This window comes from Bos grunniens, chromosome 14, assembly GCF_055505025.1.
Source record: "Bos grunniens cultivar Pamir isolate PY7600 chromosome 14, Bosgru_T2T1.0, whole genome shotgun sequence".
In the NCBI taxonomy this organism is placed as follows: Eukaryota; Metazoa; Chordata; class Mammalia; order Artiodactyla; family Bovidae; genus Bos; species Bos grunniens.
Window position 1 is genome coordinate 57975511 of NC_141178.1, and position 12758 is coordinate 57988268.

General features: G+C 45.8%; 1 protein-coding gene across 7 annotated transcripts in view; it reads right to left on the reverse strand.

Moving 5' to 3' along the window:
• Positions 1–12758, reverse strand: part of FAM110B (family with sequence similarity 110 member B) — a 142222-nt gene that overhangs the window by 18721 nt on the left and 110743 nt on the right. The gene's annotated exons all lie outside the window — the stretch shown is intronic.

Here is a 12758-nt window from a genome sequence, read left to right on the forward strand (position 1 = left end):
GGGCAAGGGGGTCCTGCCCGGCACCTGAGATGTCAGAAGTTGGGGCTGCATGGAACCAGCACCAAAAATTGCTTGGAAATACAATGACTTCCTCAATAGAAAAAAAAAGAAAAAAGACAAGTAATTAAAAAGCAGGGCAACTGAATTCCTAATGACAGCCCAATAAGACTGCTGGCCTTATCCACAGAAACATAAAATGATTCTATCTTCAGCCTCTTTTGTCCTCTCCCAGAGGTGCTTCACGTGGTCTCTGTCTGGCTGCGAGAACATGCAAGGCACACCAGACTTTTTATGAGTGCAAAGTCCAGCAGGGCCCTGGCCCTGTCCACACACCAGCACCCTCGGGTCTCAGGTTTCAGGAGACCAGCTAATTAAGGTGAGGCTCGGCATTAGCTGAGGGGCTTCCCAGGTGGCTCAGTGGTACAGAATCCACCTGCCAATGCAGGAGACTTGGGTTTGATCCCTGAGCGGGGAAGATCTCCTGGAAAAGGAAATGGCAACCCACTCCCATATTCTTGCCTGGAGAATCTCATGGTCAGAGGAGCCTGGAAGGCAGTGGACCGTGGCGTCAAAAAGAGCTGGACGTGACTGAGCGACTGAGCGTGCAAGCGAGAGTTAACTGGCTCCTCAGTTAGGCAGACCAGGAGCAACACCTAGCAGCAGCAATGATATCTCAACAAACTCAAGTATTGTGAACGTTAGTAGCAGCTTATGGAAACCCTGGGCCTCCCAGGCGGCATGGGGATCTAATCTGCCTGCAATGCAGGAGATGCAGAGACACAGGTGCAATCCCTGGGTCAGGAAGTTCCCTTGGAATAGGGAATGGCAACCCACTCCAGTATTCTTGCCTGGAGAATTTCATGGACAGAGGAGCCTGGTGGGCTACAGTCCATGGGGTGGCAGAGTCGGACACACTGAGTGACTGAGCACACATACAAAGACTCCACTTCTGGGCTCTTATTCGCCATCTCATCCATCCTCACCATCACCCTCTTATGAGGGGTCTGATCCCCCTATACCAGCAAGAGAGTAAGTCCTTGTAAGTGGTACCCAGCCCAGAATCCAGGGCTGTGTGGCTCTGGGGACCCTGCATCCGGTTATCCCACTGACATGGACTGTAGGTTGGGTTTTTATTTGGCTGTAAATCTGTACATACTCTATGACAATTGTAGCAGAGTGGCAATTCAGACAGAAACTTTCTTTGTGAAAATATTTTCAATTTCTAATGAACAGCCTTGGGGTAAAGGAAATAAATATGTGTTAAATATGTGTGTAAGTACTGTGAAATAAATGAGTTAAAACAGTGACACATATCAACTTGAAAGAAGAAAAAGTAAATCAGTGATTTGGGGGGAGTGGACCAAATTCACCAGGAACGTATTAGGAAAATCACTATCTAAATTATGTTTAAAAATTAACCTGTTCATAATGACCGTTTCTCATTAAGCACGTGAAAGTGAAGTCGCTCAGTCGCTCAGTCATGTCCGATTCTTTGCAACCCCACTGACTGTAGCCTACCACGCTCCTCCGTCCATGGGACTTTCCAGGCAAGAGTACTGGAGTGGGGTGCCATTTCCTTCTCCAGGGGATCTTCCTGACCCAGGGATCGAACCCGGGTCTCCCACATTGTAGGCAGACACTTTACCATCTAAGCCACCACGTACCATGTATTTAATGTAGGGACTTTCCTGGTGGCTCAGATGGTAAAGAATCTGCCTGCAATGGAGGAGACCTGGGTTTGATCCCTGGGTGGGGAAGACCCCCTGGAGGAGGGAATGGCTACCCACTCCAGTAATCTTGCCTGGAAAAATTCCATGGACAGAGGAGCCTGGTGGGCTACAGTCCATGGGGTCGCAAAGAGTTGGACATGACCGAGCGACTAATACACACACACATGTCTTAATGTACAGAGAACTGTACTAATGTGTTTTCTAGGTTTTAAAATTCAATCCCACCAAGATCTCTAAAGCAAGTGTTATTATCCCCAGTTTACAGACGAGGCTTCCCAGGTGGCTTCGCAGTAAAGAAGAGACACAGGAGACGCAGGTTCCATCCCTGGGTCAGGAAGATCCCCTGGAAGAGAGCATGGCAACCCTCTCCAGTAGTCTTACCTAGAGAATCCCATGGACAGAGGAGCTGGGTGGGCTACAGTCCATGGGGTTGCAAAGAGTTGGACGTAACTTAGCAGCTAAGCACATGCATAGATGAGGAAACTGATGTCCAAAGACAGCAACAACGTTGTCTGCGAGACTACCGGGTGGCTGTGGGTTCCACACCTGATCTCTATGCCTATACCCTGGCCCTTCTTCCCAGGTCACAGCATCACTCCAGCTCTCAAAAAAATACATGTGATGTAATTCTAAATGGTTTACATTTAAATACCGTGAGTATATTTACATTAGGAAGTCACACTGATGATATTCTACTTCCTAAGATCTAAAACCTACTCTCTTGGCCACTCACTGCTAAGAACCAGCTTCTTTCCCCAGCAGGAAGAAGATAAGAAATCGTTTAAACTTGTTAAATCAAATAATCCTGTTACTCGCTCACAGTGTAAATGTGCATGCAGAGAAGGTGAAATGTTTAATAACTGAGTTCCATGCATTTCTTTCTTGACACCAGTGACTGCAGATCCACTAAAGTTAGCCAAACTCTGATGAAAATAATGAGACTGAAAAGAACAATGGGAACAGAGACCATGTTTCATTCTGTGCATGACACGGAGCATTTGGAGAGCAAGCGGAACTTGCTTTTCACGGCCAGTTCTACCAAAGCCCCCAGCGGGGCACACAGAAGGCGCTCACTAAAATGGGCACCAGCTGAACTAAAACCTAAAATGCATAGCTTCCCTGATGGCTCAGATGGCAAAGAATCTGCCCCCAGTGCAGGAGACCTGGGTTCAGTCCCTGGGTTGGGAAGATCCTTTGGAGAAAGGAACCACTACCCAGTCCAGTATTCTTGCCTGGGAAACCCCGTGGACAGAGGAGCCCGGTGGACTATAGTCCATGGGGCTGCAAAGAATCAGAGATGACTGAGCAACTCTTTCACTTCAGTAGACTAGTGAGCTCATCCTTTTGTATAGTAAAGGCTCAAAATTCCATAGACAGAGAACCTAGCAGGCTACAGTCCATGGGGTCGCAAAGAGTGGGACACGACTGAGCGTGCGTGCGCGCCCACACACACACACACACACACACACACACAGGATAGCCTCAAATAAAAAGGCTGGGAGGTGAACCTCAGGACACACTGTTTACAAATTTGAAACAACATTACAAGTGCCTTCTTCCGATTAGAGAGCTAGAGGCACCAGCCCAGAAATGCACTGGAACTGTTTTCTCACAACGTAGTGGGCCCATTAGCCCTGAACTGTGCTTAGAAGAGGAGAGTGAAAAGGTTGGCTTAAAGCTCAACATTCGGAAAACTAAGATCATGGCATCTGGTCCCATTACTTCATGGGAAATGGATGGGGAAACAGTGAAAACAGTGTCAGACTTTATTTTTTGGGGCTCCAAAATCACTGCAGATGGTGACTGCTAAGTCGCTTCAGTCGTGTCCGACTCTGTGTGACCCCATAGACGGCAGCCCACCAGGCTCCCCCATCCCTGGGATTCTCCAGGCAAGAACTGCTGCCATGAAATTAAAAGATGCTTACTCCTTGGAAGGAAACTTATGATCAACCTAGATAGCATATTGAAAAGCAGAGACATTACTTTGCCAACAAATGTCTGTCTAGTCAAGGCTATGGTTTTTCCAGTGGTCATGTATGGATGTGAGAGTTGGACTGTGAAGAAAGCTGAGCGCCGAAGAATTGATGCTTTTGAACTGTGGTGTTGGAGAAGACTCTTGAGAGTCCCTTGGACTGCAAGGAGATCCAACCAGTCCATCCTAAAGGAGATCAGCCCTGGGTGTTCTTTAGAAGGACTGATGCTAAAGCTGAAACTTTACTTTCAGTACTTTGGCCACCTCATGCGAAGAGTTGACTCATTGGAAAAGACTCTGATGCCGGGAGGGATTGGTGGCAGGAGGAAAAGGGGATGACAGAGGATGAAATGGCTGGATGGTATCACCGACTCGATGGACATGAGTTTGAGTGAATTCCGGGAGTTGGTGATGCACAGGGAGGCCTGGTGTGCTGCGATTCATGGGGTCACAAAGAGTCGGACACGACTGAGGGACTGAACTGAACTGTGCTTAGAATGCAAATATGCTCCAAAGGGAAGTCAACACAAGGTTGAGTTTTACAGCGAAACCAGTAGGTTCACTTAAGAACAAGAGTGAGTATGGCGGATCTCATACGTAAAACAACACTTAGAATTATTTTCCATCTCTGGAATCATTTTTGGTTCTGGAAAAGTTCAGCAGTTGTTAGAATAACTAGTTCCTTGTCTCAAGTGTACTCAGAAAAGACAAGCAGTATTTTTTCATTAAGGATTCAGACGGAATGGTGAGACAAATACTTTTCAAAGTAAGACATGTGAGTCTAGCACCTATTTCTGCAGCTCGTATTTTAATCTTTAGCGCCTGACATGTCTCATATAAACCATGTTTAAGCCTAGAACGGCACCGGGTAAGGCTTCACCACAGTCTGCACCTGAAATGTTACTCTGGGTCCAGTGACAAGGTGCTTGGGGACGGCTGATGTGGGCATCCCACCATGCCCAGGCCCGCTCTGGCTCTGCTCCTAGCTGACTGGAATGACAGCAGCAGGCAGGTGGCCAAACTGCTACGTGCTCTGCCTGTCCATCCTCACCTGCCCCAGGATCCCCTCCTCCCAGGCATGCTCTCTGATGCCTGCCTGCCCTTTCTGCTCCCTGCCCTTGCTTCTCCCAGCCCTCCTCTACCAGAGCCTTGCAAGCGTCCCCAAGCCCACTGCCAAGCCTTTTCTGACCTTTCATTCTGTGTCCCATCCCACCTCCCTGGTGCTCCCCTTCCAGTCCTTACTGTGGAGTGGGGTAGTGCCCCTCCCCCAGCCACAGAAACCTGGGGGCAGGCTGCCCGCGCTGGTCCACCCAGCGCAGCTCTGGACCATGCAGGACAGTAGAGATCAGAGTCTCCTTGTTTGACTCGTGTCCAGCACAGGATGTGATAAAGCTAAGGGACTTCCCTGGCCATCCAGTGGTTAAGAAGCTGCTTTGCAAGGCAGCAGCATGGGCCTGATCCCCGGTGGAGGAACTAAGATCCCATGTGCTGTGTGGTGCAGCTGAAAAAAAAAGAATAAAAAGCTAAAACTATCAAAAAGGCTTTGCTTATACCTCTCCACCTCCCTACTCCTGCTGCCAAAACAAACAAAGCCAGCTCACTGAAGAGGCTTTCTAAGGATGATGATAATTTTTTTAAAAATCTATATGAAAAGTAATCTGATAAGTACCTCGAAAACTATACACAGTGCTGGATGGACAAAAACCTTTCATGAGATCTGAAAACTCTACCTTCAATATTCATTCAAATGCAATACGCTTTTCTAACACTATTCCTTAACACTTTTCTTTTCAAATGAAACTATCTGCCTCTACCTTGATTAACTGTGAGTTTCTCATTCCTCTTTACTAAAGAAAAATGACTCATCCAAAGTGAAAAAATGGGATTTGGCTTTTAAGCTTTAGTCGCTGGCATTGTTTAAATATGTTTAGAGAGAAATGCAGTTTTTCTTTTTTTAACAAGAAAAAGAATTACTTTGCTTGGGGCAAAAGGTGGTTGTTGATGTTCAGAGCTTCCAGGTGTCTGAACGGGCGTCACCACTGAACTCAAAGGGGAAAACAGCAGTGAAAGTCATTCATGGGGAACCATCCTTCTGTGACACGTCATGCCAGATAGATGGACACCTTAGAATCTGCTTAGCAGGTGGGGACACCGAGGCTCAGAAGGTCTAAGTGGCTTGCCTAAAGCTGATCAGTTGAAGGAGCAAACCCAGGTCATCTGATTTCTAAAAGCATGTGCCCTCATACAGCCCTCAACAGTTATGGAGACGTCCCAGGCTGCCAGGAGTGAAGAGCGGCCGGGTTTGGATGTGAGCCCAGAAGGCAGGAAGGGAGGAAACAGTGTTCGCAGGCTCCGTCCCCACCCCCAGCCTGGAGGATGCCAGACCTCAGGCTGCTTCCAGAACAAAGTCCCTGTCCTGCTTGTGGCAGATCTGTGTGCCCACTGCTGGGAGAAGCTGCAGTCCACAGGACTCGCTGTGCCTGAGGTTAAAGCCGTGGGGAGGGTGGGTAAGAGGCAGGAGGATGTTCTGCAAACTTTGCGAGGAGAAGCATTCTTATAAGCCCCCTAAACCCGATTAGACTGGCTTCGCTGGTGGCTCAGTCGGTAAAGAATCCGCCTGCAATGCAGGAGACACAGGTTCGATCCTGGGTCAGAAAGATTCCCTGGAGAAGGGAATGGCTACCAACTTCAGTATTCTTGCTTGGGGAATTCTGTGGACAGAGGAGCCTGGTGGGCTACAGTCCATAGGGCCACAAAGAGCTGGACATGACTTGGCAACTAAACCACCACTACCACAAACCCAGTTAGTGGCAGTGATAATAGAAGCTCTTTGATAAGATTCTCTATGGGGCTCTCACTGCACCCTTGATGGGAGAAAATGATTATCCTAATAGCTTGCTCAGGAAATGAGAATATCTTCTGAACAACAGAAATATCACACTCTAGTCCTCACTTGATAAGATAAAAACCAGACTTCCCTGTGCTTGCCTGGTGGCCCCAGTGATACAGAATTTGCCTGCCAGTGCAGGAGATATAAAAGACGTGGGTTCGATCCTCAAGTCAGGAAGATCCCCTGGAGAAGGAAAAGGCAACCCACTCCAGTATTCTTGCTTGGAGACTCCCATGAACAGAGAAGCCTGGCGGGCTATAGTCTATGGGGTCATGAAGTCGGACACAACTATTCATGCATGCACAGTTGCATTGCACTTGCCTGGAGGATTGGGCCTGAATCCTCCAGAGCACAGTGGTGGTGGTTTAGTTGCTAAGTCTTGTCTGACTCTTTTTGACCCCATGGACTGCAGCACACCAGGCCTCCCTGTCCATCATCAACTCCCGGAATTTGCTCAAACTCACATCAATCGAGTCAGTGATTTCATCCAACCATCTCACCCTCTGTCACTTTCTTCTCCTCCTGCCTTCTGTCTTCCCCAGGATCAGGGTCTTTTCCAATGAGTCAGCTCGTCTCATCAGGTGACCAAAGTATTGGAGCTTCAGCTTCAGCATCAGTCCTTCCAATAAATATTCAGGACTGATCTCCTTTAGGATGGGCTGGTTGGATCTCCTTAAGAGTCCAAGGGACTCTCAAGAGTCTTCTCCACTACCACAGTTCAAAAGCATCAATTCTTCAGTGCTCATCTTTCTTTATGGTCCAAATCTCACATCCATACATGATTACTGGAAAACCAACGCTTTAACTAGAAGGACCTTTGTTGGCAAAGTGATGTCTCTTCTTTTCAATATGCTGTCTTGGTTTGTCATAGCTTTTCTTCCAAGGAGGAAGCATCTTTTAATTCTTACACAGCACGTTTCTATACACAGAACGTGCAGAGTGCTTTAAGCAGGACACAGGCTCTGAAACTGCCTGCGAGTCTACAGTCTGATGGAGGAAATCCACATTAGGAGCTGTTTACTAGGCAGTGGGGTGATGACCAGGAGCCAGGAAGGTGGGCTGGTGCCTGGAGGTCAGAAGCAGCTTTTACAGTTACCAGGAGTGGGATGCTCACTGGAGTAAACATGTGCCAACAGCAGCTAAGCTGGTGTGTAACATGTCAGCCTGGGTTTGCCATCACGTCACCCCAAGTTCTTCAGAAAACATTCAGCCAGCAACTGGAATTTAGTAACCAAGTTATGAAATTCTGCAGTCAGGACCTCATATGTCTGCAAAATGAAGGCACAGGCTCCAAACGGAGAGATGCTGCCAGAAACTACTTCAGATGCGACGCCAATGTCTCTAGTTGAACATTTGGATTCATGTAATTTCCATTAGCTTAGAGGGGATCCGACTCTCCTGGGACGTTCTTTATTGATTTCTACAGGGAGGGAATGGGATTCTTCTCTTTTGTTTAATAGCCTTCAAGGTAGATGGAGGCTTTTAAATGTTCATGTTCATCTATTTACTCACTGTGTGTGTGCTAAGTTGTGTCAGTCCTGTCCGACCCTTTGTGACTCCGTGGACAATAGCCTTCCAGTCTCCTCTGTCCATGGGGTTCTCTAGGCATCAATACTGGAGTGGGTTGCCACTTCCTGCTCCAGGGGATCTTCCTGACCAGGGACTGAACCAGCATCTCTTACATCTCCTGAATTAGCAGGTGGGTTCTTTACCACCTGGGAAGCCCTAAGGACCTTTACTCACTAAGGTCCTCCAGATCACTCCAACTGCTGCTTCTAAACTCAAGGAGTTAGAGCTTCCCTGTGTTTACAAGTGTATCTAGAAAGACATTTCGATAAATGAAGCCAATATGTATAATATAAAGACTGAATTGCTCCTTTTATCAACTTACAATTGACCATTAAAATGAGATTTATCTCAGAGAGACACTGGAAAAAAGAAACCACAGAAGAAACCTATTGTCTATCTCAAAAAATATCTCAGCAGCCCATTTCCAGTCATTGCAGGAAGAACCACTCAATATTCAACTTCTCATTTCTCAATGCCAGCTTTTTTCAAATGTTATGATAAACACTCTAAAGTGACCTATTTCCCCTGATACCTGAGAAAAGTGATGTGTCATTCCAAAATCTATTTCTCCTACGTGCACGGGAAGCGATGATACTTCTACAGTCACCCTGCTCTGACAGGTGGGAAAGTCTCTTCTAAGTAAAAATCTCAAGAAAAGAGTTACTCTGAAAAAGATCACATCTTCTCTTCAAGTTCGGCAATTTGGAACAGTGTTCGTCTTCGCCTCTTTAACCTGAGCCAGAATGTTAGACTGGGAGCACCCAGGACAGACCCTCGAGGGGAACTAGGCAGTGAAGTGATGAAAGGATTATAGGGATTGTCAAAGAACAGGATTATCTCAGAGGGACGTGGCCTGAGACCCCCAGAGGGGCAGGAACACAGGGTGCAGATCAGTTTTGGACTCTAGGGGGGTCGGCGTTTGAATCCTGCTTCTGTGTCCTCAAGCTCTGTGGCCCTGGGCAAGTCAATTCCCACTTGGTGCTTCCATTTTCCCATCTGTTATGTGTGGATCATAACAGCGCCTTCCTCACAGGGTGGCTGTGAAGATGACAGGGTACAGAATGGAAGGCTCTCAGCCTGCGACCCAGCCCACAGAAGGCAGACAATGAATTTTCACAGTAACATGACTGAAAGCATTGAAAGTGCCTGGTGTCACTTGAAAAATCATTTCCCTGGTCAATTCATCGTTTTCAAGTCACACAGAAATTCCAGATGTTCTTGTAAAAAAAAGAAATGCATCAAAACAGGACCTGTATCTACAAAAAATCTTTCTGGGATTTTGCCAGGCATTACAAATGGGGGAGGAACTGACATCTTTACTAGACTAAGTCTCCAGTTGATCAACACGGGATGTCTCTCCAGTGATGTGGATCTTCTCTGATTGCTTTCATCTGAGTTCTAGTGTTCAGCATATGACTCCTATATGGGTTTTGTTAGGTGTGCATGTGTGTGTGCTCAGTCGTGTCTGAGTCTTTGGGATCCCATGGACTATAGCCCACCAGGCTCCTCTGTCCATGGGATTCTCCAGGCAGGAATACTGGATGGAGTATGTTGCCATTTCCTTCTCTAGGGGATCTTCCCAACCCAAGGATTGAACCCGTCCGTCTCCTGCATTGGCAAGCAGATTCTTTATCACTGAGCCACCTGGAAAGCCCAACTTTGTTGGGTGTACACTTAAGTATTTCATTTTTTTGAGCCATTGTGAAGAGTTTTGTGTTTTAAATTTTGGCCAGTTCAGGATGCATCCTTATCATTTTCCACCTCTCTGGACACAAGTTACTAAGGTATAGGCTCTAATGGCTTTTCTGAGAGTCAAAGAGTGTCAGCAAAATTAATCAAAAGATCTAATCAGAAAAATGACTTGTGCAGTGTCATATGGAATTCCAGTCTCTATTTAAGGTAGCCTGTTAGATCTGTTTGGCTTGGAGGATGAAATTTTTCTGGTAGACAAAGCAATCCAAGAATGGATCCATTACGAGTCCACTATGCTGTGATTTCTGGAGAAGGAAATGGGAACCTACTCTAGTATTCTTGCCTGGGAAATCCCATAGATCAAAAAGCCTGGTGGGCTACAGTCCCTGGAGTCACAGAGTCAGACGCAACTTAGTGACTAAGCAACAACAATTATTAGACCTGTGGCCAAGAATACGTTACTGGGGAACCCAGTCTTTTTTTTTTTTTTTCAAGGGCTGAATGCTTCCATTACCAATTTCTCCAGGTTAATACTTTTATTAATTAACCAGGGACCACTCCACTGCCCCTCCCCAAAATAAAATAAAAAACTGAAATAGATAAAAAAGAGCTAAGATAAAGTAGATTAATAGAGATGTAAAAGAGGATATAAAATTGAAAAACATTTTCCTATATGGATACCAAATCCTCATTTGTAAGGAATCAGAATAACACATTTCCCATGGAAACAAGAATAAAACTGAATCCCTGTCACAAACACTATTAATTAACTCAGAAATCTGCTTTTATTCTGTCTTCCAAAGGACATCTGTATAGGAGGAAACTGTTTCTCAGAATCTATAATCAGGACAGAAACAAAGCCAAGTCTGGCACAACCAACAAATTCTTTCTCAATTAATCTTGATAAAGCAGGAGTTATGTTAATAATCCAATAATTTATAATTGCTAACTGTATAAAATCTTCACTGTGTCATGTGGATGTGTTACAGAATCTAGCTTTTTCTGCAAAATGGTTTCTAAACATGGAAGCATCTTATGGGGACTATTATTAGCTTAGAAACTGACTGGCTCTAATTTGAATAATGTGAAATATACATAAGAAAAGTGAACAAAATCCCAAAGGTTACTTTTGGTTCAAAACAGTACTGTGGCTTCTTTTGTTTATCTCCTTTCGTTCCCCAGACCTTGTTAAAGGAGAAGACAATAGTAAAAAGCTAGAAAGAGCACGAGAGACAAAGCGGATAGACGAGTAGTAACTAACCTAATGGGCCTGGGAAGTTAAATGCTAAGTGCTAAGTCACTTCAGTCGTGTCCGACTCTGTGCGACCCCATAGACAGCAGCCCACCAGGCTTCCCCGTCCCTGGGATTCTCCAGGCAAAAACACTGGAGTGGGTTGCCATTTCCTTCTCCAATGCATGAAAGTGAAAAGTGAAAGTGAAGTCCCTCAGTCGAGTCCGACTCTTAGTGACCCCATGGACTGCAGCCTACTAGGCTCCTCCGTCTATGGGATTTTCCAGGCAAGAGTTCTGGAGTGGGGTGCCATTGCCTTCTCCTAAATGCTAAGTGTCTAGTGGGAAATCCCAGGGAAAAGTGACTCTATTTTCCTGGCATCCTGACACCCCACCCCCCACAAAGTGCCAGGACCCCCGGAGCAGGACAGGCCCAGAGCTGGGGGTTAGAAACCAAGCTGAGAACATGGAGCTTATGAAGCTCCAAGCTCAGTACTGGCTGGCCTGAGACCCCACTGTGACATGGCACCGAGGCTAGCCCCCCATGCACCTCTGCTGGGGCCACAGGACCCTCAGGTGGGCAGAAACCAGCTGAAGGCAGGACTGAGTTATACCGATGCCTACCTCCTCCCCTGAGCCCTCCCAGTGCCAGTAGTGGGTCAGAGGGTGCTTTTCAGGAGGCAGCTTATCTCCCTCTGAAAAAAATGATCAGCCTTGCCTAGGGGAGTGTGTGTGTGTGTGTGTATGTGTGTTGGGACAGGGCTTGGGGCACCTGGAGAAAGCCAGCTCAGCCTGTGATCCCAGCCAGTGCTTCCCACCATCAACAGCCCTCACCTTCACAAACTGAGTTGTCCACCCAATGCTCAGCAGCTCCCTTTTAAGTGTTAATGGGCAGCCAAGCACCTAACATAAAAGCCAGAGACTCAAGTAATCAAACAAGAAAAAAAAAAAGAACTGGGAGGAAAATGAGAAATTCAAAGGACATTTGAAGAAAACTTCAAAAGGTCTAGGAAATCATCTAGAAAAAATAAGTGAGGCTATGTATGGAAGCCCTAAAATAAAAACCTTAAAAATTTTTTTAAAAGAGGCAAAAACAAGAGTTGGAAATGAAATATTTAATTGAAATAAAGACTTCTTCCATAGGAGGATTGGAAGGAAAATCAAGGAAATCTCTCAGAAAGTAGAGGAAAAGAACAAAAGTTAGAAAACAGGAAGGCAAAGATGATAAAAATGAGAGGATCCATCCAGAGGGTCCAATGGCCAAACAGTTAAAAACCCCAGGCAAAGAAAACAAAGAATGAGGGAAGGGAGATATTTGGCAAAACTAATACAATATTGTAAAGTTTAAAAATAAAATAAAATTTTTAAAAAAATTCCAATTAAAAAAAAAAAAAAGAAATAATACTAAAAAAAGTTAGTCTGATGGAAAGGTCCAGAGATTCAGATCCAGAAAGAGCAGTCCAAAGAAAAAAGAAGCAAACAAACAAAATCCACAGTAAGAGTCACGTCACTGTGAAAGGAAATCATCAGGATAAAGAGATCTCATAAAGCAGGACACCTAAGATGCCTGAGTGCATTGGACTTCTTAAGGCAGCACTAGATTCCAGAAAACAATGGCACAGTCTTTCCCAGGGAGGGACAGTGCTTCTTAACCTACAATTACATGCCCAGGTAA